Below are 25,130 nucleotides of genomic sequence, written 5' to 3'. Positions count from 1 at the left end.
CTTACCGCCCCCCCCCCAAAAAAAGATAGGAACAGGTTAATAGATCAGTACAATAGACCTTCTACAGGATTTTTTTTTCTTTTGGGTTGCTTAATTGCGTTTTTAATAGTATGCTGGGGTTTTGTTTCTCGGAAGTGTAATATGAAAGTTCATTTTTCTCCTGCCAGACCCACCCACTGAAAAATCAGCTTTCCACTTGATTGCTAGTTTTGATTTGACATTTGATTGATCACCTGTCATCTCGCTGCCTTTGATCTATTCATTCTTGATATATATCAATAAATCACTCACCATGGTAACTCAGAGTGCCAGTGACGCAAGCCTTGCCCTCTATATTCAGAGCCAGACATGCACAATTATTATCTTGTTTGGCTTTTAATGTGGGCGTTTTTATTTCTTTGTGTCCTTTAGTTGAATCAGGGCTTTAGCAAAAAGCTTGAGATTTATTTTTTTTCGTTTCCCTCTTTCCCTCTCTTGTGTGTCTTTGCCCTCTTGGTTTAGGCAGCATTAGTTAAGGCTGGTCTTCTTGCAGAGCCACCTCCACATTTCATTCTGTTCCAACTCGAGCAAAACATAGGGAGAAGTTCGGTGGAACACTTTAATAAACTTTGCAAAGTCACCCCTAGAACAAATGCAAAGTTAGTTCGGAATCTGGGGAAAGTGGGCATTTGTGTCTGAACATGCAGGATCATCAAGCTCACCCTCCACAGTTGCCCGATTCCAGCCTGAATGACAATATATGTGTTTTGAAACATCTACAATTATCTTCCCTTCTGAACACAGAACTGCTTCCGTAACCATTTGTAGGTTGGTTCGACTGGCATGCGGAAATATCATTTATAACGCGTTGATTCGTATATTTTACAATTGCTTCCCTAAAAGTAAAATAATTAAAATATTTTTAGTACCATATATATTTGGAACTTGCCTCATCAGTGAGGTTTTTCTTTTTTCAACTCTAGCTACTTCTTTTGAAAACAATTCCTCCCTCCTACCCCTGTCTCTTTCTGCTTTTAACTCGCTTGTTTTTTAAGACTCAGACTGCTTTGCAATCTGACAGCGTCGGGTGTGTGCAATGGCTTTTGAGACTTAGGAAGAGTGAGCTTGCTGCATCAGGTTCTGGCAACATAAGTTTAAGTGTAGCTAGATTATTAGAGATAACATCCTTATTGTCCCGAAAGAGAACCCTGGGCTACAGTCCAGCAAGAAGTGATACTGCCCTGAAAATTACTCTCTCTCTCTCTCTCTTTTTTTTTTTCTTGTTGTTCCCGTAAAGGCCATCAACAACTAGGCAGTAATTTAAATTACCAGAATGACTGGACATGTCTCCTTTAGTAAGCTCATTACAAAAAGTGCATTGCTCAGAATTGCACGACTTTGATTATAATTATCCTCTGATCAATGAGGATCCAGGTGTACGTAACATAATGCTGTATCACATTATTTAAATTACATCCTTTTCATTAAGCTATCTCTATTGGTGCTGGCTGATCTGTTTATTATAGTGTGCTTGTGTGTGTGTGTGTGTGTATGTGTGTCAGAAACTTGTGACTATAGTTTCAGTTTTCTGGTCTATTGTATTCCTAGTGTCTTTTATATGTTTGTTTTCTTGACATTTTCACTGGAAGAAGTGGAAACCCTTTTTAAGCTGAAAGGGAATAATTCATATCGTACACAGTGAGGCCCCTCTTACTGTATTTATTTGCTCACATATTAATAGAGCAGACAGTTTTTCAGGCAGTGTTTCTTCCACTCCTCCGATATCACCAGTGCCCTACTCTGTTTTTAGCTGAGGTGGTTATTCACAAGTAAACTTAGCCACTTTGGGATTCTTCAGCCAGTTAACAACCAGGGAAGAGGAAAAGGTGGGTTCTAAGAGTATGGCCGTACTAACTTTGATCGCCGCTAAAAAAATTAAACACAATGCACAACTGTAAGTAATTATGCCCAAGGACTGATGTTGAAAGTTTGATTTCTAGCTCAATTAATGAAGAACAGGAGATAGAAAAAGCCTGTGAGTGCATCGGAGCTTAGGCTCTCCCGGAGCGCTTTTTCCCAAGAACTGTTCCAGGCAATTTGATTCCTTTGCATTATTAGTTTTAAGTTCCCTGTTTCAAGGAATCAATTACAGAACTTTCTAATAAAGCAGGGATGGAAATAGAAGAAGCAGGATGATATAATAAGTGATGGGGAATTTTAGTCTTTATTTCTTACATTCTTCCCCCTTTCGGGGGGAAGGGCTGTGAGGTAGGCAGTTCTCTTTAGGAAACAGCTAAGTCAGAATATTTGCCTCGGAAATGTCATTCTTCCTGGCTTTCTTAAGCTATGCTGTTCCACCATGCTATGACTTAGGGCAAGAAGAAAAGTTTAGAAAGCAGCCTGCAGTGCCCCAGGGGTTCGTGTTATGTGTGCGTATGCTTGCTTCCTCGGATGTATATTTCACTCACCATTAAAATGCATCCATTTTTACCTGAAAATATTGCCAAATTCTGTACCAGCATCTTTCCCTGCTACCTATTTTAGAGAAGATAGAGAAGATGGAAGGAAAGTGAAATAAAAGAGAACAGTATTTTGATTTGTTTGTAGTTTACAGGATGCAGAGTGGTTAAAAATTTAAAATTGTAGACTTACAATAATGCTTCTATTCGCTGCAGTCTATCTCAGCCTCTGTCCACATGCCTGTATAATACATATTTTATTTCAGCATCCTGAACTATTGTTTTTATATGGATGCCAGCAAAATAGAACACAAAACCTTGGTGAACATAGACATGTGAATATCTAATATATATGTAAGTTGTAGGATTCTGCCCCTGCCCGCCCACCACGATGAGATATGTTTCCTTCTTGCTGAGTCTCAGAAGCTTTCTGATAATGCAGATCTCAGCAGAGTCTTGCAGGAAAGAACAGCTCCCTCAATTTATTTTGTTTATTTAATATGGAGATGAATAATGCAGATTTTGTTTTCATGAATGTCCTTGTGTGGCAGTAAACATTAGACTATTAGCAATCATTACTTAAAAGTTGCAATTTGCACCTTAATAGCACAGGTTATTTACATGGGAAACACATTCAGCAGGGACAATTCTGAATACTGCAGTGGAGCAGAGATGACCTGCGAGAACTCTTTTTCCACCTCGTGATAGCGAGGACTCCCGATTACCACGGGGTGAGGTCCCAGAAATCTCCACTCATGGGGCAGGGGCCAGGGCGAGGACAGACAGCTCAGGATGAAGTTTACCTTTAATTTACTGGCAAGAGGGACAGGATTCGAGAGAATAAGAATCAGATAGATTCGGGACCCTGGCTCTCTCATTTTGTTGAAACAGCCTTCAGATAAGTTCACATCTTTGAACATTTAAACAGTTCATGTTGTAGGTCCCTTCGTATACCCAAATAGTATGATTTTAACAGATGAATGGAAAAATACACACACACACACACACACAACATGCAATGAAGCCCAGAGGGTCTCGGCAACACAAACTGTTTTGGCTATTCTTGTTATTTAAGGCAGATCTCTGAAAAAGGAAGGATAGATACCTTGAAATCGCTTCGTCCACAAGGGGTTTTGGATCGAAATGGATTGCTTAAGTGGTCCTCTCCCCATTCCCCTCCTCATTTCCTTCTCCCACCTCTCACCTCACCCTTAAAGACCCAGATTGAATGGGACATCTCAAAAGCCCATTTGTTTTAGGCATTTATTGATTTCATTTTTAATCTGCCATATCAGGACACAATACGTTAACCCTAATCAGTAGATTGCAAGTGACAGGGAGTTCTAGTGGAGACCAGGTAAGGGAGAGAGGGGTCTGGGAAACTTCCTGGTGGTAAAAATCTTCTCTGAGGCTCAGGGGGTTGGATGTTGAAGGGCTACCTTTGGGGAGGGTAGAAACATTCCTCAAAAAGACTCTACCTTTCTCCTCCCACTTTATGTTTCTTTTTCTCCCAGTCGCAGATTCTATGCCTACCATTTGGGAAAGGTTAACCCTCCCCAAATACCTCCCAGGCATCTTTAGATCTGTCCCCGAAGCATCTTGACTTTTGTCACCTTCTCCAAAGGCGGTTCATGCTTTCATTTCATCCCAGCTGACTTCTCACTCATGTGATGCAATTTCTCCAACTGGGTAACATACCTGGGTTGGTCTGTTTCCCTTCCCAGGGGCTTGGGGACTGTGCTTTCCATTGAGCAGCTTTTACAGGGGGCCTGAGCCCGGCATTATTTAAGGCCATTGCAATGAGGCACCTCTGCACATCACTGCAGCTGAGCTCAGGAAAGTCAGCCAAGAAGGAAATCTAGGCCCTGCTCATGTTTGTGCTGGGTCTGTAATTAGCTGACACAAGGTAAATGTCCGAAGTCGAGCTTCCCTTCCATCTCTGCATTTGTACTATCAATTTTATTTAGGAACGTCATGCTCTGGGAAGACTCAGCCACTGTTTCAAAGGCAATGCCTACGTCCACCCAGGTCCCCTTGAAAAAAACACAGAATGGCCTAACAAATTCTATATTAAGACCAGGCATACACAGAGTATCATTTTCGTTTGATGCAAAGTCAGTTGGAAATACATTAAACTAACAGTTAGAGAGTGTCTTGCATCACTTCCCTGAAGCAGTGCTTTTTCATTACATATTTAATTACAATCAAATTGAACGACTTTTTATAAAAAAAAAAATCACAGTGGTATTAAAAGAAGCTTGGCACACAAATAATTTTATTGCTTTGCAAGCTGAGGACGCTATTATATTTTTACTTCTTTGGGAGAAATGTATTTTTATTTTCTAATGTCGTGATAAATACAGAATATCTTGTACTATAGTCTGTAATCAGAGGGAGCTTATCTTTCTATCTTTATAGAACCTGCGCACCCTAGAAGTGGTTTTTATATCCATTTTTAAGTAATTTGTAGCAATTTGTGTTTTTAAAATTTTTTTAAAGTTTTGCAAGTTCCATTTAAAGTTAGAAATTCTCATGTTCCTTAAGGTGATCTTTGGCAAGGAGCTCTTCCATTATGAAGGAAGGAGCTTAGTCATTCTAATCACATAAGAAAAACCTCTTTGAGAGTGCTTACTTGATTACCTGGATATTGTATTAATAGAAAAAAACACCATATAATATGCAGGCCTCTGTTGTATAACACTGTTTTCACTGAATTTATAATTTCTTCGTTTTTTCCTATTCCTGACCTTACACTAAGTTGTTTTAGGAACTTTTTGCAAGGGAAAGTATAGGGATAGCATTTAAAGTGGATTGCGAGGTACACCAGGTCTTTCAGAAAAGATAATAAAAATCAGAGGCTTTAGAGCCTAATTGTCCACTGTCAGACCATGTCTGCAAATGAATAGGAAAATGTCTCTGCAAACATATGGTTTCAACTCTAACTTATACATAATCTAGAGCATCTCCAGGAGGGTGGGTGTATCTGTATTCGTACTCATTTTGTCTGGGAAATCATGAGAGTATCGGACTCAGGTCCGTTTGAAGACATTATGTACATACACAGACACACAGAAAAGAAATCCGAGATGCAAGTGGGAATTGCTGATATATTTGTTTCCAAAGCAAACTCTGTGAATGAAATGATTAAATAATTCGGAGGCATTTGAAAGTCATTAAAATGGCCATTTGGAATTTCCAATTGGTGCCTCTCTCAATTTTTGCATTCCCTCTGTAGAAAAAGATATCCTCTGGGCATCCTCAAATATTCTGGGATGTCAAAGCAATGCCTAAAATGATTTAAAATTTTAGAAATTAAAATTCAGGAGGCACAGCCAGATAATCCTATTATTAATATATCAGTATTATTTAGCTACGCATAACAACAGGGAAATGCACAATGCAAAAGTTTTAGAGATAATGAGCTTAGAGAAATTACATGGGAAAAAAAAATACCTGGATCATGTTTGAAAGCATATGTCTTGAATTTTGCTCATCTAAATGAGAATTCTCTTTCCACCTGTGTAATTTAAAATACAATTTCAGTATCACCATACTTACTACCCCAACCTGAAACAGGGTCTAATAAAAGTCTTTCTGGATGCGCAAAGATATAGTATATTATAATGTGCAACACTTTTTAAAAAATTGTTTTAGAAAACCAAATGTGGGCATGCAAACCAAAAGAAAAACCTCAAGACTCTTTGAAAGATAACTAGCTCAGGGTTCAAGGTAGAAAACTTTGTTTCAGCAGGGTAAGAAGAAAATAGCATTACATTTTAACTACGTATCTCCTCTTGGCAAATGAGAAGCGGTGAAGCAGGGAAGATTTTTTAAGGATCTTTTTAGCTCTTTTGCATCTCTCTCCAAAGACTAATTTAATTGAAAAGCTGTAGTGTCCATTTATGCTAAAGGAAAGGCCTCATGCTTCTATAAAGCTACTAGACACTAAGGTGGGTTAAAAAAAATGAAAAGCATTCTGCAATTTCTGTTAGTACAAAAATTAAGATCACTGGTCTTAATTAGTTGGGTGCTTTCAGAACTGAATGAATACTCTAAAATCACCCCTGAGCTTTCTTCTTAAAGCTACATCTAAGCCATTTCTATGGAAATTATGTAGTTTAGATATTAAGGTGGGCAGAACACAGTTACTGTTTTTAATGAAAATAGTTATGAAGGGTGGAATGAGATAAATACCGAGTTGGCAGCAGCCGTTCTGTTTGTAATGAATTTGAAAGAAACTTCCATAATGCTTTACTGCATCATGAAAAATCCATGAAATCTGGTGACATGGGAGATACAAAAATGAGGCAGAGGGTCGAGGTCTTCTATAGGGGAAGAACGACTTACATAAGCGAGAGCAATGGCATATAAATATTTCTATATAAACTGCATGGAGCTTCCTTTAAATCACTTCGATTTATCAGATCCTTGGGATTTTCTATGTATTTAGGAGCCTCTATCTTCTACTCCAGGGAGATATGACTAGCTCGTGGGCCAAGACCATGCTGCAGAGAAGAGTTAAATCTATTCCATGTGTGCGGTACCATTTGGTACAGAAGAAATGCCAGAATGAAAAGCTGTAAATGCGTTTTATATCAGAATTGCCTTTGGCTATTTTCCTTTATTAGAAAGTTGGGTACATTGCTTTGTGCCTCTTCTTGTTTTCCCCCTTGGGATTAGATTTGAGACTGTGGATGGAACAGGGAAGTGACTGGGGTTCTGGTTGCAGCTTTGCCCTTGCCAGTTATGTAGCCCAGGGCAAGTGCTAGAGATAAACCTCCCTCACGCACAGGTAAGAAGGTGATTTTTGGAGTCAGACTGATTCAAGTTCAAATCTCTCAGTCTACTTCTTGGCTGTGTCAACTTGAGCGGGCTGCTCAAATCTCTGCCCTCCACTTAACCAATCTGTAAAATGGGAGCAAGCATAGATCTCCTTATGTTCCAGGTTTGTTGAAAGGATTATCTGAGACTAGGGCTGAGAAAGTGCACTGAAACCGTTAGGTGTCACAGGGAGATGGGAGAATGGTGTCTTTACCCTGAACAGCCAGACCATGGAAACTTTATATCGGAAGAGAAACAAACAAGCAACTTGCCAATCATCATGGGACTAGGGGTTCAGGGCTTAAAAGAAAATAAGATATGGATGAGTTTTGAATTTTAAACCTGCAAATACAATGGCTGCGTAGTGGTTTAGCCTCTTTTCCTGAGGCTGATTCATACTGGGCTGTTTGGAACACTGCACCAGCTCAGAAAAAAATTCCCAAGAAATAGTATTTATAGCCCCAGCAACAACAATAACAACAGTAACAATGATATCTGTCACTGCATAAATGCTTATTATGTAGCAGGCACTTTACCAAGTGCTTTATATATTTGCATTCATTCATTTAAATAGCACTTATTCCTTGAGTTCCCGCTCTGTGCCAGGTTCTGTTCTATTACCTGGGACCTGCGGGTGAATAGGACAAGTGTCATTCCTGGGGATCTTGCCCTTCTAGCAGGGGGAAGCTAGAGAACATACAAGTAAATTTATAAAGGAAAAGGTAATTTTCATATGCAGAAAGCTTCATGATGACAATACCTTTATAAAAGCAGGAGTTGGGACAACAGAGGTGATCTGGGTGGTCAGGGAGACCTCTCAAGGAGGAGCACCTGAGCTGAGTCTTGTTCCTAATACATTCCCCTGTGTTCGATGCTAACATGATCCCTAGTAGTCGGGATCTGAGTAATTTGCAGGATAACTCATGAAGGATCTTGCAATGGCTGAGCTGAGTTTTAAACTCAGCTCTCCCAGGGCCCATGCAATCGATCTATTGTGATAGCTCACCTAGAATAGCCATAGTGATTTGCCAAGGAAGGACCCTCAGGTCCTGATGTCCTTACCCTTGCATTGCGGTGACATCTGAACCTGGGGGGGGTGTATGTAGAGCACAGACAGAAGATGCTGCCTTTAGTGGCATCTCCACATAGAATCTTCAGGCCAACTCCTATTTCACGAATCTGGCTCTTTCTGGAGTATTCTTTCATGTGTATGTATGTGCATTCGTTCACTCAACAAATATTGATTTGCATGCACCTTTTATGGACCAGGCATTGTTCTCGGTGCTGGGAATATAGCAGTAGAAAAAAAAAACAAAAACAAAAACCGGAAAAGTCTCTGTCCTCCACACAGCTAATATTCTTGTGGATGAGACCAAAAAGCTAATGAACAAATAAATATATAGTATAGTATTGGATCGTGCTAATTGCATTTCATACGAATAAATCAGGATTAATGGGCTGGAGAGTGATGGAGGCTTGCCGTTTTATACAGAGTGGTCAGGGATGGTGTTTCTCAAGTGGTGATTTGATCAGACCTGAACAAAAAGTGAGAGACTAGCCAAGCCCAGAGCGGGGAGAACCATTCCAGGCAGAGGAAGCAGTGAGTGCCAAGGGCCTAAGGCCAGAACCGACTTGCGTGTTTGAGGAATACGTAGGAGGCCGCTGTGGCTGGAGCAGATTAAGATGAGGACAGCACTGAGAAATGGGGTAGGAAAGGTAGGCAGGGGGCAGGTCACGAGTGGCCTTCTAAGACTTGATTCCAGTAGTAGGTGAGATGAGATTTCACTGGAGGGGTTCCAGCAGGGAAATGAAGTGATCTGAGTCGGTTTTTGGTAGAACATAGGCTCTTGTTGTATTTCAGGGGTGGTGATGAACTTGGGCATGTTCGCCCACCCAGTCTACTTCTCTGGCCCCTCGGTGATGGTGAGTGGGATGCTTAGGACGAGAGAGGGGGCACCTGGAGATGAAACACATGCCCAGTCTCTAGAGACTGGTGCAGGGATGAGTGACATCGCTGAGGCTGTGCAAAGGCAAGTGTTAAGAGCCTGGGTCCAGTTGCATGCTCCTCCGGCAGTGCACTCAGAAAGTACGTTCTTAACCTCCCTGCACCTCAGTTTCTTCATCTGTCAAATGGGGACAAGGATATTGCTTACCTCACATTTTAGTTGTGAAGATTAGATAATGTGATGTGACTAAAATCCTGGGTGCAAACCCAGCATTCACATAGGATCTTCTTCCAAAATTAATGTTTTTATTCTTCCTTGTACTTTTGTTATTTTTTTTTTCCTGTAGGAATTCCTGGAGAAATACAGGCACCTGCATTTGTCCTTGGTACCTATTGGGCACTAAATAAATATTTTCTGGGGAATGAATACATGAGTCTATAAATAAACGGATGAATAAATAATTTCATGAGTGTATTACTTCGTATACTAATTAATTCCTCTCAAGTATAAGGATCTCTTCCACACATCTAAACATTTGGGCAGGCCTGTGCGCCAATTATGGTCATAGCTGTACTTTGAATGTGTATCAAATTAGAAAATACTAATGACCCAAAGGCTGTGATTTCAGTCATGATCTTGCATTTTGTTCATTGTGACATTACCTGCCTTCATGTTGAAGAGAAGTGACACCCCTTTGTGTGGCGGATGGATGTTGTTTATTCTTTTTACAGATGGTGCTTGTTGGTGACATGGATTCCTAGACTTCCTGGTTAAGCTGAGCCCCGTTGGAGTGCGGCTGATGGGGGTGAAGGGGTGCAGAGTCTGATCTCTGGTCCCCAGGTCCTGCCTCTCCCCACATGCTCTCCAGGTGCTCCCGCCGCCCCTCCCCCAGGGGAATCTGAGCACATCCCCTCAGGCCCCAGGCAGCAAAGTTAGGGTTTGTTAAGCTAATGGGAATAGGCTACAGGCTGTTTCCTGGTAACACTTTGTTCACTTTTTAATTGTCACCTTCAGGTAAGTGCCTGAGATCGGGAAGAAGGGAAGCTGGCTGGGTGCCTGTTAAGGTGTAACTTAGCACAAAGAGCTTTGGGATCCAGGAGAGCATTTGGGGAGTTTTCGCTGCCTGCTTTAAGAGCTTTATTTAACAAATGTGATGGGAGGTTGGCTCTACACCTGTGGGAGAGCTGGAACCAGAGCCTTGAATGAAACTGACAAAGTACCTGCCTTCTGGAAGCTTCCATTTAGTGGGGGACAGGTAACAGCCCAGCCGGCAGACACACCCCATCATGTCAGGGCGTGGCATTTGCAATGAAGATGAGGAGAGGAGGGAAAGGGTCGTCACAGGGGAGCCTGCACTGTTCTGGTTAAGATGGTCAGCAAAGGTCCCTCCCTGCGGAAGTGATACTGACTTGTCGTGGCAGAGGGGAAAGTGCACCTCTCGGGGAACGTGGAGCCAGGCCACAGCTGAAAGTCTGGTGGCTGGAGCCCGCTGGGGAGGGTGAGCTGGGGCTCCCAGGGAGATGGGGAGCCCTGGAGAGCACTGGAGTGAGGAGAGTCAGGATCTGATGTAGGTTTTTACAGGCTTGTTCTAGTTGCCGAGTGATTTATCAGGGACCCAGGTTGGAAGCAGGTCAACCACTCAGCAGTGTCCTGCATCAATCCAGTCAAAAACTGTTGATGTCTTGGACCAGATTGATGGTGGAGGAGCCGGGCAGTGGCCCGAAGGCGGACCACAGGACCACAGGCAGGGCGCGAGTGGGGAGAGGAGACTGCGGAAAGCTGTCGGTGCAGAACCGGACTAGCTTAGCCCATTAATATTTCCTCCACTTCTCTCTTCTGCTTCTCTCTTCTAGTGGTGCAGAAGGGTCTTACTCAAAATTGTCAGTCTGTCGTTCTCGGAGCCAAAGTGGACACAAGGAAAAGCACGGGGAGCCGCCTTTATTCTAGAATGGTCTGTGCAGGGAAGGAGGCCACCCTTTCCCAGGCACATTTTCTGGAGTCCAGGAACGGCCCCTTCCCACTTCTCCCCACGCCTGTCACACGCGCAGCCTGGGCAAGGGGTGGACCCTGGGCTCCACAGACAAAGGTTATTTCCCCTGCTGTGACCTTGGGCAACTTTGCCTCCCAGAGTTTGTTTCCTTATTAGCAAAACCTGCCTAATGGAAGGACTCAACTCATTGGGGTTTTACAAGGATTCATTGAGATAAATCAGATAGTACACTTAGCACACGCATGACAGGTGGCCAATACATTTTAGTTGTTGTATCAACAAGTTACTAAGCCTCCTCATGCCTTGATTTCCTTATTGGTAGAATAGGGATAATAATAAAAACCCTCCCTTCAGGTTGTTAGGAGAAGTAAAATATTAATACTAGCAAAGCACTTGGAACAGTGCCCCCTATACAATAAGTGCTCAGGAAATGTTAAATTTTTAAAGTTATCACCATGACCCTTTGCTCGTGACCCTGAAGGGCAGATGTTGCATCTTGTTGCTTTACATCCACGAGGCCTGGCATATAGTTGGTACTCAAGTACTGTTGGAGAGGGTCAATGATGGTCATGTGGTTATTAGGAGTCCAAGCAAGGAGACCCAAGGGGATGAAGGTGTGAGTGTAGGGCGAGGGGTTGGAGAGCACCGATTCAGACCATCGTCTCCTCTAGTGGCGACTTCTAGGGGCTGGGTCCCTGCCCAAGCCTCCCAGAGTTTCATACAGTTTTAATGAGGGGAAGCCTTGAACATTTTTTTCAACCTAGAACTGTCCCTCTGTGGGCTGTCATACCACAGGTGGTGGGTTAGTAGCATTGAGTCACACAGTGAAAATAATGTCCCGTTTTCAGCACTGTTTCAACCCTTCTGATTAAATCAAGAAGAAAGTGTCAGTGTGGTGTTAGCCAGTATGTAACACCTCTCTCACCTTGTTCATCAGAAACAGCAGACCTTGGATTCAGAGACCTTAGCAGCCAGTGGTATTTAATGGACAAATGAAATAATAATCTTGGATTGTCGTAGTCTGATTACCATCCATTTATGGCAAAGGATACTGGTTTTTTCATTGACTATGATCATAGTGACATAAATTTTCGTTTTAAAATAAAATTATTTAAAGCAATTTAAAAAAGGGAATTGTTTCAAAGAAACACATAAAGAAATAAATAATGGGAGTGGGGGGGGGGATGTCGCACAAACTGTGAGGAAGGAGTAGAATGACAAGAGAAAGCATGGTGGGTCCCGGCGCCGGGGCAGGGTGAGGGAGCTAGCCGTGAGCGAGGGCTGTCAACTCACACCCAGGTCACGGATGTCAACTCACACCCAGGTCACGGATGTCAACTCACACCCAGGTCACGGATGTCAACTCACCCAGGTCACGGAAGCTCCCCGGTGATAGAGGCTCTCATTAAAACTTAAAAAATCCTTTGCAATCCCAAAGGAACCTCCCTTCCCAGGATATGAGAGGGAGACTCTGGAGGTCTTTACTCTCCCAGGAAATGTTGTAGGTATGGAGGAACTGGCAGTGCGGCCCTGGCTTCACATAGAAGGAGAGCAGCGCTTCTCAACCTTTATTTGGTATACTCCTGGCTTGGAGAACCTGTCACATGCAAATTTGCAGATCCCGACCTAGGACCTAAAGGGAGGTTCTGACTCCATAGGATGAGAGTGAGGCCCGTGAACCTGCACATTAAGCATCCACTATGGCTTTGAATTACAGGGTATAGGAAAAAGATTTATGCATATATATATATTATATATAATATATTTTATATAATATATAATTTTATATATACTATATAAATGTTTATATAATATAAAATATCTTATATAAAACATTTTACATATTATATATAATTTTATATATTTTATGCAGATAATATATAAAATATATTAAATATATATATATATATATATATATATATATATATATATAAGTTCTCTTCTGCCCCTCTCTCTCTCCCCGTATCTCCCCCCCAGCCCAATTGCCAGAGCACTTACATTTTAAAAATTGTCTGAGGGGTCCATTTTCACTTTTGACTTCTAGTCAACAGAAAAAGTATAAGTAGTGTCTCTCTTTCTCACACTCTATCATAGCAATTGCTTAAGTTGCTAGAAACGGTTGTGTTTCAGCAGGGAAGGGCATGCGTTTATGCATTTGTCTCCCTGGTCTCAGCACGGAACAGCAGAGCCCAGAATGTCCCCAGTTAAGGAGAAGGACGGGCAATCTAGCAAATGTATACAGAGGGCTCTGCCTGCTTGGAGCCGGCTGGCGACCTGGGTGCCAGATCAGTGCGACAAGAAAGAAACAAAGGGGGAATCCCTCACACTTGATTCTCTATTTCTTACACTCTCTAAAATTCTGGGAACTCTATAGAATGCAAGGACAGAAAACTTGGTTTTGTTTTTTGGAACTTCCTCCTCTTTCTTATTGTCTTTTTGATATTTTCTCATACTTTGTCAATGAATTCTCTCTTCTTTATTTTTTTTTTTCCTTCCTTGATTCCTTCTCTTTTCTTTTCTGATTCCTCCCAGGAATCAGACTTCCAAGCCCTTTCTGTGTGGCATCTGTGCTTCCATGGGAGGACGTGGGGAAAGTGACGATGGTGACGATGGTGAGCATGATGCTAAGCATAATTGTCATCCTGTTGATGGCTGCCATGTCTTGACCCGTGTGACGGCTCAACCAAAAGGACGAAGCTTGTGCCTAGCATTTCCCACGCGCGGACCACGTTCGGGTTGTTTATAGGTAGCCTCTCGCTGAGCCTCCCGCAAGCTGGATGTTATTATTATTGGCCAGTTGAATAGATAAAGAAATTAAGTTTTGGAAATTCCAAGTAGTTTAACCAAGATCACACAAGCGTTTCTATGGGATGTTGAAAGCTGGGTCCGCCTGTTGGAGTCCAGGTACTCAGACACTGTGCTTTGTTGCTTCTCACAGTACTGAAAGGTTAACAGCAAAGAGTCCCATAAATAAACGTGCATAGTCCAGCAGAGATACATGAAGGCCAAGGGCATGAACTGAAATTCAGAGTTTCTCCAGGTTGAAGTAAGTCAATTTTATCAAAGAAAAAAAAAAAACATCTTGCTTACCTAAATCCCCAAGCACCATCTTTGAAACTCGAACCTACGAAGGAGGAGGGAAAAAATTATATTTTTAGAACCTCTTGGGCTTTCCACAATGGCCTTTTCACAAATCCATTCTTGTTTCCTTAGACAAAAGTAGAAAAAAAAATCATGAAAGCCCCCAGCACGGTTCATCTGGGCGTCTCGGTAAGGATGGTTCTCACCCACTCCCACAGCATCTTCCAGGCTGTGTCCTTAAGTCAGACACTGCTCATCTGTTGCTCATAAATCTCTCGGAGGCCCAATGACTCTTCCTGGCTGTCAGAAAATATGGAACACATACAATGACGCCACCCATTATTTATTTTAGCAAATGAAAAGCTACCCTCAAAGATTTCTCCTTTGGACGTCTTGGTGATATTTATGGTCAGGATCTCTAAAGATGTCTCCTACTTGTACGTATGTAATTGTAGGTGACACTTAAATGAGTACTGTGAGTAATAGGAGAAAAAAGATGGTCATGAAATCCAAGGGGTCTATCTCGGAGGGAGAATGTTGCTTACAACAGAAATCATGATCTTTCTTGAGAAAAAAAAAATCAACAATTGCTTTTAGTTATGGTTGGTGGTAAGTTTTTTTTTTTTCCTTCACATTTTTATTTGTATATTTTTATATGGGTGATATTTTGCAACCTTTGTAACAATACAAAGTTTGGCAAACTGCCTAGCCATCTGATTTGAGGTTATGCTAATGAGAAATGGAAGGAAATTATCATCCTATTTTATTGTCTTTAACATTAATATGTTCTTTATTAGTATTGGGTAGAAATAGTCAAGCAGATGGGATAGAGCAGAGAAAGAACTGTCAAAACTAAGATGGGTTTATTGCATTTGCTCCAATACATTTCAGATATAAAGGAATTAAAGTGTACAGATAAAGTTAAGTCCTCTTTGACCACCAAACCTAAAATCTCTGTGCCTCAGTCCTGTGAAACAGGCACGAGGAGAGTGCTTATCTCCAAGTGCTAGTATGAGGATTTTAAAAGGTGATGCTTATTAAGTACTTAGAGCAATGCTTGGTACATAATAGGTGCTCAACAAATATTATTATAGTTATTATTTCCCTTCTCAGTCTCTCTCCAGAGATAGGCATTATTAAAAATCTGGTGTGTGCTATCTCTCATTATTTATAGTTCTAGATGCATGTATATGTAGGTAGGAGCATTATTATTCTTTTGTGTATGTTTTAAAAATGTGTAAGTAGTTTCACACTATATTTTATAATTTTTTTTTTTGCTTTATGTTTGGGGCTGTATCCAAATAGGTGGGTAGAGAAAAATAAAAAGAGAGAGATGGAGATGAGAAATTAAGAAATAAACATGCTGGCTTCCCTTTTTTATGCTTTATAATATTCCATCATAAGAATGTACATTTTTATTAATTTATCAGTTCCTCTGTTAATAGGCATTTAGCATGTTCTAGATTTTTCACAATTGCACACAGTCCTGTATTGTTGTGACCATTTTACTGCATTTAGCAGGAGAATCATTTGAGAAAATGATATTTGCTATCTTGAACATTCTTGGTACCGTCACTGATATGTATATCTCTAACCAAAAATGTAACTGGCTAGTTTGCACCTAGTAGGCACTTGCTAAATTTCTGTTTGAAGTAAGTAAACTGAACATAAATAAGATATATCAATAATTCTAATCATGAGCGTGACTCAGCCATCCAAACGATTTGAATCTCCAGTGTGTCAAGAGGACTGTTAGCAGCTGCCCTGGGGTGGGCTGGAGAACAGGGAGAAGGGAACAGAAAAGGGTGAATAACATACAGGAAATTGCATTGGTCCTCAGAGTTTGCAACCGATCTGGCTTCAGAGCGCATAGCTATCACTTTGCAGATGCCGAGCTCGAGGGGTGTGGTGGGGTCGTGGGGTCAGGGAAGGGAGGTCCCCCGGATTTTGTTTGTAAGTGTTACAAGGTGAATCGTGTTAACAGTAGTCAGCCCAGCAATTTAACCTTTTAAGCAGTTAAACTTCGGTTTAATGCAGTTTGGCAAATATGCATTGAGGCTTGCTGGTAGGTCCAGCGGGAGTAGAAGTATAAATAAATAAGAAAAGTAAATAAACCTCAGGGTTTAGAAGGGCCATGTGGTAGGTACCACATGCTTTTTGTAACCAAGACTAGCGTCTTCTTAGAGCTGGTGTGTGTATGTGTGTGTGTGTGTGTGTCTGTGTGTGTGTGTTTGTGTGGCGGGGGGAGTTGAGTCTTTTACTGTCATGTACTGGGTACATTGTATGTGTGTCTTACCCAATGTGAGTTGGGTATGCTGTGTGTGTATTTTGAGTGTGTGTGTGTGCTCGGGTCCGTTTTATTGTGCGTGTGAGTTGTGAGCATGTGTGTGCTATGTGTGTTGCGAGTATGTTTCATGGGCGGCTGGATGAGGCATGTTGTGGGCATTAGCATGAGTGTCTACAGGAGGGTGTGAAGAGCCTTTCTTATGCATGGGCTTGTGTGTGTGCATGAGCTTGTGTAGACGTATGTTCTTGCCGGCGCTGACTACTAATGGAATCACCAGCAAGCTCTTCGGGCTTTTCCCTGTGAACCCGAAGCTACCAACACAGTGCATTTTCCTAGGGGTTCCCCTGCGGCATCGCACCCTGACCCCATCGTGACGGGCCTGGGGGAGAGGAAACCAGAGCCACAGCTCCACGGGATGTCCCCCACACGGGGACATTTGCATGCACTAGGTCAGAGATGTGTAAGAGACAGGTAGTACCGGAAAGTGAGCTCCACATCCTCTTGTGATTTCTTTTTCCTTGTCTATCTTCCTCCCCATACAGCATGTTCTATCGTCCCAGGGATTGATAGTACAGATCGTGGGGACCCTTTCGTTTACAGTGCTTAGAACACGGAAGGTGTTTTGGTTGAATGCATGCATGAATGAATGAATGAACAAGCAGAGGGTTATCCAAGCTACCTAGAGCCTTTGGAATATTCAGATACCCTGATTATTTATGCCCACAAGGCTGAATATAGTAGGTTCTTAGTGAACGTTGTTAAACGGGTAAATGAATGCACGCGTGTGACACATGTGAACGTTTGCTTATCTCAGAAGCAGGCTAGCAGTCGTAAAAAAACAGTTCCCTGGTGGGGTTTTTATTCTTCCTCTGCCGATCCCATAGGAGCACCTCGTCTGCTGTCCCCTTGGTTTAATTATTGTTCCTTAAGATCAGCATGGCAGCCCCTCTGTTTACTGTCAAACTGCAGCCACAAATGGAGAAATAAAGAATGGAGGAGAAAAAAAAATCTTCATAATCCAGGTACAGGAATTTCCCCGAAGATATTTTCCTTTCGGAGAGGTGAAAGGAAGGTGGAAAAGTTGGGGAAATGAGTTTCCAAACTCTCCAAACACATAAACCAACAGAATTGTGTTGCTGCTTCCATAAATGTTTAATAAGTTTTATCATCTTGTGACTAAGGTTAAACAAATGTGAGTCCTTTGAGGAATTATTTACTGGAAGCAGAGTTATAGCATCAACATCTGTGTTTCCAATCACTTAGATGAGGAATAGATCAAATAAATCATGAGTACGTTCCACAAAATAACTTCTGCATTATCATCTCTGGAGAAGAGTAATGTAAGTAACTCTTTTAGGTGCCCTCGCCATTGGAATTTAGGCTTGTTTTTCTGAGACTTCTCATTTTTTTTTTATTCATTTCATTATCTTCAAAGAATAAGTCTTCACTCTTTTGTGGAAAGTTACCGTAAAAACATCCACGATAGAAAGACTTAGAAATTTCTCCCAGGGAATCTGGCTATTTTAGCCAACATTCTCATTTGGGAATGGGCTAACAGTTCCAATATATAACATCCATATAATTTAACCTCATAAATTTATTTTTTTTTTCACGGTGATGTAATGGGGAGACTGACCTGGAGTTTGTAAATGTTCCCTGCTTACTGCATTCCCCTGGGCAACATAACATTCTAGACAGTGTTTTATGTGCCCCGATTAAAATATAACGTATCTTGCATTTCCTGTGGACTGACCTGTTAGTACTCTTAGCAGAACATTTAAGGCACATGGAGATGTTTTCAAATCTGTAACAATGCACTGTGTGCTGTGTGAGGTTTTTGGAGGGTTTTATTTAAAAATAAATAAATAAATAAATAAAACCGTGATCTGATTTTCATTTTAGGCCACAGGCCCCTGGGCGCCCCCCGCTCCATAAGAAGTTTTGTGCTTTGGTTTGACTTTTGAATCGGCCACTGCACTCCGACAAATAAAATAAACACAAACACTTGTTTGTAACTCCGATTCTAATTCTCAGGCACACACTTACAACTGCCATCCTGCAGTGGAGAGAAGGAGTTGGAAAAGTTAGTGAGGAATCCCCTAAGATAAAAGAGTAGCAATGGGAACTTACAACCTTGTTTATTAAAAGAAAAAAAAATTTTTAATGAAAATGAGGGGAAGCTCTTTCTCTAGTTTTTACAATCATGACAATGACAACTATGACACAGACTACACCAATTTGTGGATTGAGCAAACCAATATGTGGATTGAGATGTTTTAATTTTCTACGTGAGAAACGCACAGCAAAAAGGAAAGGCCTCGACTTCCAGAGGAGCAGAAGAGGTTGGTGGGATGAGGGCTTGAGCTTGCAACCTCGCTGAGCGGAAATTGATGCTGCATGTAGACCTTTCAGGGTTACAGATCTCATTGCAAGAATACTATGACAGGCTCGGAGACCGTGGGAAGAAGGGGTAAATAGATCAAATGAATTAGCAGAAGTTCCCTGAAAGGAGTATGTGTCTCTGAGTGTCATTCTTGTATTCATTCAATGGATATTTGCTAGTTTTTATTGTTTTCAGGGCCCTGTGCTGTGTGTCACAAGGATAAGCAAGGCACAGCCCTGCCTGCAGAGTTTAGCAGTGGCATGCCCAGAGAAAAGCCCAGAATGAGGCATCCACCCAGGGCTCAGGAAGTGTTCATTGAAAGAATGAATGAATGAATGAATGAATGAATGCGTGAAGATGACCACTGGCTCCCTAGGAACTCAAGCACATTTCTATGTTTGTTTGTTTCTTAGTTTAATTGTTAATTTCTGCCCAGATTTTTTCCCCCAGGTGGTGGCCCCTGACATTTCTATCGGCAATGGTTCCCTGATTTTCTTCCTGACTAATCCTCCCTGAACCCAGGTCCCTTCTGTCCTGCACAGGAGTCCCGGGCCAGCTCTTACAAGCAATAGTGTGCTGTGGAGGTCTCCACATTTGCCCAAGGTTGTCCACTCTGAGTATTTTTCACTGCTGACCACAACCCCTGATGGAACCGAGCTGGTTTGTCTGCACCTTCCTTTCCTCTGTTTTGCTCCCTGAAACAATAATAATCAGATGCATCAACATTTACTGCAAGTGCACTCCATGCCCGTCACTGTCCTGGACACCTTACATGTACTTCACTTTCATTTAGCCTTCCTCTCAATCAAGGAAGGAAGTAGACTATTATCCCCATTTTCCAGATAAGAAAACTGAGGCACAGGGCTTTTAGATAGTATGTTCACATGTTTAATATATAATGGAGGCAGGATTTAAGCCCAGGTGTGTTTGACTCCAAAGCCACATCTAGTACATAACCTCAGCATTTCTAGAAGCCATATATTTATTCTGATGACTCCTTCCATAGCCTGTGATACATTGAGTGACTCAACTGAGCCCTGGCTTCAGCACCTATAGCTACAGAGACTCAAGAGATGGGGTTGGGCCAAGGTCTCTCTATGACATTGTCTTCCTTCCTTCCCAGTGGGAAGCTACATGTGGTGGTCACAGTGGCCTCCTAAAAGCATTGTCTATCTGGCTTGGCGACTCCGGCAGAAGAAACCATCTCCTTCCCAGAAGAGAGCAGATGTTCTGGGATTTACATTGGCCCATGTGGGTTTGCAAGACTCTCCCTGAACCAACCACTGGCCTGGATCAGTCCACCTGCCATCGCCATGTGTGCGTCCAGAACTTAGGAGCTCGAAGTGACTAGTGGCGATTTGCCAAAGCAAAATCAAGGTGGTATTGCCACCAAAATAGTGGGAAATGGATGGATACTGGGCCAGCAAGGTTCACAGCTGTCTACTACATGCTGTGTAGAGTTACAACCAAGGGCTTTGAATTCAGACAGACTGAGGTTCAAATCCCGTTGTTACTTTCTGTCTGACCTTAGACAAGTTATTTAACCTTCTAAGCACTAGTTTCTTAATTAAAAAAATAATTCCCTAATACCACATGGGGGTTACCATGTGGATTATATAGATTGTGTAATAGTGTGCTTAATGCATGCTCGGCACATAGTAAGTGCTCAATAAATGTTAATATGGTAGGGATGGCCAACTGCAGGTTGAGGACTACTAGAATAGCATGTGGATGTCTTTAGAGAAAGAGATATATCCTTTTGAGGCCTTTGTTTATGCTTTGGGGCACATAGTTTAATAAACAGATTTATATAAAGTGAAAGTGGGGTGAAATATAGCTCCCAGAAATGAGCCAACAGGATTGAAAATGCCACCTTCTAAGTCCGGATCACTGTAGCTTCTTTTTGCTTAGGGCCAAAAGTTCTTCCCAACTTTCCTTTCGTTTCCTTTCAGGTTTTGATTTATTTATTAATTAGGCAAAATGGGAATTGACGAGCCTGAAATGATAAAGATGCTCATGCTTTAAAAAAATGTTTTTGTATGTCAGGAGTGAAGGATGTGGTGAGGTTGAACGGGAGAGAAATTACTGTCAGAGTCAGCCTGGGTAGTCCCAGTCCCCCCCCTGCTTTCCCGGGGTAAGAAAGGTAGAGCCATAGGGGCATTTGGAGGTTGAGAAAGTTGGAGTTTGATTTCTCTTGTTGGATTTGGGATTGTTCAGAGACTCACTGGTTGGGTAGCAATTTGCTTTTTTGTGGAAAAACTGACATGGCAATACGAATTGTGCATTCAAGGTTTAGAGAAACCTTTTCCTCTTACGGTTTATTTGCCTGCAGAGTGGTGTTTCTAGGCTGCTGAAATATGTGAAGGAAACATGTGTACACGTGTGTGCAACATGTGTACCTGCAACATGCATGTGCTTGCGGCTGAATTCTGTGTGCATCCGAAGCCGTGTGCCCTGGCTGCTGTTGATTCAGCCCAGCGCATACATAACGCTCTGTAGACACCATTCCTGGTTAGTAGCTCCTCACTTACTGTGTTATACAAGCTGCTGGCAAAGGTAATTATGCTTAATAGGAGCCACCTTTGATTTAAAGCTGCAGAGGTGAGTGATTAAATTGCGCTCCAAGCATGGGGGGGTAGCACGCAACCTTTGTTTGGGGACATTCATTGGGAGCGGCTGGGTTCTCTTACAAGGGCAGTGTTTCTTGGGCTCAAATTCGGCACCCAGATTGTCTCAGGCGTCAGTAGACATGGGAGGGATGCGGCGAGGCTGTGGTGCATGCAGTTGCGTTGCTCGTTCTGTTCCCCCAAATGGCACTGAGGGGGATCTCCTGCCCCCTACCCCACCTCCCACCCCGCCCAGCTGCAGGCGCCCTGGCTTGTGTGCTGATCCTGTGGGCTCAGCCTTGTCCTGCTCGCTGGTTTCTTACTAGTCACCTCTACAGATGGGCATAACCCAGCAGTGATCAGTCTTGCCACGTGGACCGGTGGTCCCGAGATTTCTAATCTGAGTCTACTCGGACATCAGCAGCACCAACAAAAAAGCATCCCAGTCCCTTAATCCTTTAAGGATTAAATTTGAGATGAATTAGTGTTTGTAAGATTTCATTTCAATCTCATGTGTGGCTATTATTGCATCTCAAAGATTATCAATCTGTGTATATATACATATATATATATATATATATATATATATATATATATATATATATATTTTTATTCTTCGTAGCAAGCCTAGCTTGATTAAGGAGAAAAAATATGCATGGGCTGCCCCCACTGCCCTCCCCAGAGTTTCTGAATTGCAACACCCAACCAAGGGAGGTTCTGCTGGGCAAGGACAGACTGTTCCAGGCAACACTACCTAGAACTGGGGTTGCTAAAGTCCCCAGGAATGAACACCAACTCCAACCGAATCTCAGTAGAAGCCTTTCAAAGGATTCCCAAGCTCCAGTAAAGGATTTTGCTCCATGACAGCTGCAAGATGGGTTCGTAAGGTCCAGAGGAATCTTGGGGAACTCTCTGTGCCTAAACCCCTCTGTGCTTAGGACAAAGAAGTGGCTTAAAACCTTCCTGCGGGATGTGTGGTCTATGGACCAGCAGCCTCGGTGCCTCCGGGAGCTCGTTAGAAATGCAGACTCTCGGGCCCCACCCCAGACCTTCTGATCAGTGTCTGATTTAAACAAGATGCCCAGGGAATCTGCAAGCACCCTGGGATTTCAGAAGAATTACCCTACAGGCCCCTGAATGACTGGCTCCTGTCTCCCTTCCTGATGTGAAATTCTCCCATTTTCTCTGCCTGCACTCTGGCTTCTTTCTGTCCTGGTCCATGCTGGACTGTGCCCTCCTCTTAGACTATTTAACGCCTTCACATAGTTCGTACCTTAGTCCAGGGATCACTTGCTCAGGGAAAGCCTTTCTTAGCCTTTAGACTGTGTTAAATCCACCTCCCTCCCCAGTACAACCCCAAAAGCACCACGTACCTCGCTGCCTTGTTCTTTGCAGCGTTGCAATTCTGCGATTCTTGGTTTAGCTGATTTCTGTCCATCTGTCTTCCACGCAGAGAGTAAGTTCCATGAGGGCAGGGGCCGCGTCTGGTTCTATGGCTCCCAGGCAAGCGTCCAGTGCATGGCAGAAGCTCAGTAAATATCTGTGCAGTTAAACAGATGCACGCCATCAGGCTATGCAGCGAGGGTTCTCGTAGGCATAGTGCTGGCTACTCAGTCGATCTCTTCAAGGACGTTCAGAAAATGTCTAAAAATTTCTGTTTTCTATTTATTCAACTCCAGGCGATGAAAGAACCAACACAATAGAACTACTCCTTTTGAAGCACTTTCCAGGCATTGAGCATTATCCCATTTAATCCTCATAACATTTTATAAATGAATAAACTGAGGCGTAAGCAGTGATTTCAGACTAAACAGCAAGGAGTCGGCTAGGCTGAAAACCGTGCTCCACTCTCAACCGCTGCATTCCGAGGCCCGGAGGGCTGGGGACTCATACTTTGACAAGGGTTGGCCATCGGCGTGGCTCTCCAATAGGTGCAGCGCTCCCTGTTCACCCTGTTGGCACGAATCTTCACTGGACACACCGCCTGGGTGCCAGGCACTGGTCCAGGCTGTGGCAGCAACAGTGGGCAAGGGTTCTCGGGTCCCTGCTCTGAGTGGCAAAGCCAATATAAGGGCTAGGAAGAAAAGTAAAGGGTGACAAAGGGATGCAAGGTGAGGAAGGGGGACTGTAATACTGCAGGGCCTTTGCTTTCTTTGCTGTTGTATTCCTAGCGCTTAGCTCAAGGTCTGGTCCTCAGTTTGCATGGGTTGATGACTGACTGGCAGATGGAATCCAGTGTTTACAAAGGGGGCTCAGCACCAGCCGTGTTGTATGTGACTGTGAAACAGAGCAGAGAGGATGGCCAATCGGGAGATTGGGATTTCTGACCCTTTTTGTACAGATTATGCTCTCTCTAAGCCACAGGTTTGTGGTTGGAATAATCAGAATTGCTTCCAGAACTTTCAGAAAAAAAAACACAAGTGCTCAATTTATCCCTAGGGCAGGTTAGGATTTCTGGGGGTGCAAACCCAGCATGTGTTTTTAAAAATAATCCCAGTATCGTGTCTGATTTGAGGGGAAGCTTGGGATGCCCTACCCCAACCATTTAAAATAATAATACCGGCCTGGCGCAGTGCCTCACGCCTGTAATCCTGGCACTCTGGGAGGCTGAGGCGGGCGGATCGTTTAAGCTCAGGAGTTCGAGACCAACCTGAGCAAAAGCGAGACCTTCGTCTCTACCCAAAATAGGAAAAATTAGCCAGGCATGATGGCACGTGCCTGTAGTCCCAGCTATTCGGGAGGCTGAGGTAAGAAGATCACTTGAGCCCAGGAGTTTGAGGTTGCTGTGATCTAGGTTGACACCACGGCGTTCTAGCTGGGGCAACAGAGTGAGACTGTGTCTCAAAATAAATAAATAAATGAATAAAATGAAAATGCCATCTGTCATTTATTGAGTGCCTACTGTGTGCCAGGCCACATACTCAGTGGTTAACCCACCCTACTAAGAGATGAGAAGTTGGTGACAATGAAGATGACAATGAAAACAACAGCTAGTATTGACTGAGGGGTTGTTGTGTGCCAGGTGGTACGCTAAGCACGTAACATGTCCAACTATGTCATCCTATGAGATGAGTCGTGTGACCGCTCACTCATCTTTGTAGAAATTTTAGGGAAGGAACAAATACATATCAGATATATGATTTCAAACAAGGGTCAACAAATTATGGCCCGTGAGTCAAATTCAGCTCACCACCTGTTTTTGTATGACCTATGAGCTAGAACGGTTTTTATATTTTTAAGTGATTGGGGGGAAAATGTGGAAATTAGTTTTCTTATATAAATACCTACATAATATCCTTGATTTTGCCTTTCTTGCCTAAAATACTTCCTATTTGGTCCTTTATAGGAAAAGTTTATGGTCTCTGTTCTGGCACTTTATTTCCCAACTTATTATATGCATAAGACAGTTGTATGCAAGATAATTTTAGGTGGTACAAGCATGAGTTTTTAAATAGTTGTGGCTTCGTTTGCTACGCATTAGGAGTGGAAACCAAACCTAATACATTAAAACCATGATTTTGTGGATGTTCTCGCTGAATCCAATGAATCAGAAGAAACCAGAATCCAAAGAAAAATTA

General features: G+C 42.6%; 1 protein-coding gene across 4 annotated transcripts in view; it reads left to right on the top strand.

Moving 5' to 3' along the window:
• The window catches only part of TSHZ2 (teashirt zinc finger homeobox 2), a 437,987-nt gene that overhangs the window by 1,887 nt on the left and 410,970 nt on the right, over window positions 1–25,130 (top strand). The gene's annotated exons all lie outside the window — the stretch shown is intronic.

Source organism: Microcebus murinus, chromosome 16 (genome assembly GCF_040939455.1).
Source record: "Microcebus murinus isolate Inina chromosome 16, M.murinus_Inina_mat1.0, whole genome shotgun sequence".
Lineage (NCBI taxonomy): Eukaryota > Metazoa > Chordata > Mammalia > Primates > Cheirogaleidae > Microcebus > Microcebus murinus.
This window is presented reverse-complemented; position numbering and strand designations above follow the sequence as displayed.